Source organism: Peromyscus leucopus, chromosome X, assembly GCF_004664715.2.
Source record: "Peromyscus leucopus breed LL Stock chromosome X, UCI_PerLeu_2.1, whole genome shotgun sequence".
Classification (NCBI taxonomy): domain Eukaryota; kingdom Metazoa; phylum Chordata; class Mammalia; order Rodentia; family Cricetidae; genus Peromyscus; species Peromyscus leucopus.
Genome location: NC_051083.1, coordinates 79,426,846 through 79,430,421, shown reverse-complemented (window position 1 = coordinate 79,430,421; position 3,576 = coordinate 79,426,846). Strand labels below are relative to the sequence as shown.

The 3,576-nt window shown below is 36.6% G+C and overlaps 1 pseudogene; it reads right to left on the bottom strand.

The window, feature by feature from the left end:
- Positions 1–290: 290 nt before the first annotated feature.
- Positions 291–1,187, bottom strand: LOC114686080 (annotated as a pseudogene).
- Positions 1,188–3,576: the final 2,389 nt, after the last annotated feature.

Genomic DNA, 3,576 nt, shown 5'->3' with positions numbered 1-3,576 from the left:
CTTTTTGACAGATGTCAATCCTAGCAGACAGGAAAGCTAAACTGGTTTGACATCTGTGAGACCCAGTGACCACTGTCTTTAATGGGCTTGACTAGCCACCATAGTGAGCTCCATAAAAGCCCTTAAGTGCAAGGGAGTGGAATTCTGGAGTGTTCAAGCTCTGCGTACCCTAGCCTTATCGCTTGAGACCTGTCCTCCTAACCCATATATTGGAGAGTTAATGCTGTTAATGCACAAATGAAGCCCTAAGTCATACCAAGGCTCAGAAACATGATTTCCCTCCCACAGAAGTCTTCCAATATGAGCTGAAAAATGCTCTTCTGCCCCTGTAGGAGCCACTTGGAGTTTATGGTTTCATTTTTACAACATTACTTCTCTAAGTACCTCAGATTCCTCCCCCAATTCACAACCCAACATAGGAACTTAAATGCTCCCACCCTTAAGCCATCCATCAATTCCTTTTTAGAACTTCAAAATAAAAACCTCCAGTCAGCCTGACTCCATATTTCCTTCTATGGAATTCCTTCCTCTGCGGGTGCTGCAGTTCTGATGTGACATGACAATCTAGCACCTGTCTCTGTGGACTGTGCCACATGATTCCACAACATGACTTCTGTTTCTCTGCAGTTTTAAGGAAGGCTCTTGACTGTATTCCCAGTACTTCCAATTTTAGATACAAAGCCAATCACCTCACTCTAACAAGGACTCCAATGTGTTATGAAGAATGATTTTTTTGTCTAAGCCTGTGCTTTACTTGTGGTATTAGCTTCCCTGGGGTTCTGATAACTACTAAGGTGACCATCCAGGGTTATGTATTGGATTGTATGTAGCAGGGGATTCTATTGGTACATCAATTCTAACAACGTGGTTGGAGAATTCCTCTAGTACCTTCTCCAGCAAGGTAAAAGCAACTCTGGAAGGCTATTCACTGTCAGCAGTGGCCATACTTGCAAGACCATCACTCCAATGGAGAAATGGTGAAGATACTTTTCCTCTTTAACAAAAAGTCTGCTGCCATTTTCTGAGATTTCCACAATCAGCTAATTTGTAAAAGTCATGAATTCCTGAACATTCGACCCCTGGAAGAAGCTAGAGGAAGACATGTCATACATAGCTTTAAGCAGTAGCACTTTGCGCTCATTTTTATAGACGGCACTGAGGCTGTACAGCTTCAGGGTGCTGCACCTTTAGGTCACAGGCTGGCTCCAGAATTTGCTCACAGAAGTGAATCTGGTATCCCTAAGAACAGCCTTGGCTGACTGCTGCTTCTAATAATTTTATCATTTCAGATCTTACATTTAATTTTTAATATATTCTCCATTTACTTCTGTACCTGGTATAGCATAAGGGTCTTACTTCATTCTTCTACATACAGATACAGTCAACACTATTTACTGAAAAGTTTGTCTTTGTTGTGTGTCCATATATGTTAATTTCAATTAAACACAGATATTTTGATGTAGTCATTTGTTCTGTGTTCTATTCCATTGATTTTTTGTGTCATTTTTTAAGTGCCATGCTGCTTATATAACATTATGTTTTACATTTAGATAGCTTTATTCTTTTTGGTCAAGATTGCGTTGGCTCAATTTTGTGGATTCTTTCTGACTTTTCTGAAAAGCATTTCAATGTTGGTTGAGATTGCATTAAGCTTGTATAGTGTTGTGCACATTATGGACATTTTAATTATATTCTCCAGTCAATGAACACAATCTTTCAATGTTTTTGTCCTCCTGAACTTTTCATATAGATCATATATTTCAATCTTTTTCTATCCTGATTAAATTTATTTCTAATATATTACATTATTGATGTTCTCAATTTGTGAAGTCATTCTGATTTTTCCATAGATCATTACCCATGTTTCCTTTATCTCTTAGACCATGGCTTCTTTAGCTTTTCAACATAAGACACCTTACATAAAATCTTGTGTACTAAGCCCAACGTCAGCCTGACTGGTGATGGTTTCTTCCAATCTTTTGTTTTCCTTTCATTTTCAGTGCCTCATAATGTTTTCAAAAACCAGTATGTTTCAAGTATTTCTGAATGCTACAAAAGAGTTTCTTCCTCTCCCTTTGAGTTGTTGCTTGTCTTTGGCTGCAGTTGTATGTTTTCCTGTTAGAATTTTCTAATCTATTTTTCTAAAGCAATTTTTTATGTGCACTCTCACTGCTCTTTCCATTCCATGAGTTCAATTGTGAGATCTCTTTTTCTACGTGTATATTTAAAAGCACAAGCAAATTATAAGAAACAAAATTTTGCCATATTTTGTAGATAGATTTTTGGGAAAAGGCAATTCTCACATACTTTGGCCAGTCTTATCCTAGTTTTCTTATTCTCCTGCACTTGATTTTACTTTGTTGTTTTGCTGCTGCTGAAAAAAAATATTCACAAATGTATCAGTTTAAACCACACATTATCAAGGGATCTGAAATCCAATGTGGTCCTGGGATAAAGCTTAATTCTTTTCTGTATGCTAGGGAAAGAAACCCACTTTCTTGTATTTTCCAGCATTTATAGGCCTCCTACATTCCTTGACTTTTGGCCTACTTACTTCATCTTCATAGCTAGCAGCACTGAATGTTCTCTTTGAACCTTCTTCTGTTATCTCATCCTCTTTTTGGATCACAGCTATAAAAGATCTTTTGCTCTTAAACTCAGCATTCATATTATTAGACTGGCCCCACATGGCTAATCCAGGATAATGTCCCTATCCAAAGGCACATAACACTAATCATATCTTCAAAGTTACTTTACTCTGCAAGTAGACATATTCACAGTTTCTGAAGATTAAGGCATAGTCATATTTAGGGGTTATATTTTCTTGTCCAATGCAATGCTAGTATTGCTATTTTTTGCTTACTGAGCCCTAATCCACTATTCTCTATGAAATATGTCTATAAGCAGCTTTATTTTGATAAAACTTTGTTTTTATATGTTTGCAGTGATTTTCATGTACCCTGTAAATGCTTTCTATGAAAACACTGATACAGCTACATTTTATTCTATTCAAGCTGATTTAAAACAATAATATAGACATAGATATTTTAAAACAGCCAAATATTATTTTCTTATAGTGAGGTTAAATCTCTAGTGAAGACAAATCTCTTACTAGATACCAATCTTCTTTCTATATCTTTACATGGTAAAAAGAATAAGGCAACTCTTTGTGAAATTATGAGGACAAAGCTCTCATGACATCACCCTGTCTCTATGTCCTACCCTTTCAGAAGAATATCTTGCGGCTTAGGTTCTAATATGAGGGTTTAAGAGAGATGCAACATTCAGAACAACAAACCTTCATACAAGGATTAGTATCCTTATAACAAGATTCATGGGAGTAATTGCTTCCTTTAGCTTTCCACTATGTGAAGACATTGCAGGAAGGTAAAAATTAACAGAAATTTTGAACTCTTCTTTTAACATGTCTTATGATTATGCATTCAGTGGCAGCCAAGAAATTTTGCTTCTGTAACCTTCATACACATACATACACACACACACACACACACACACACACACACACACACACTTACTCACTCATACATACACACACATGCACATACACACCAACAC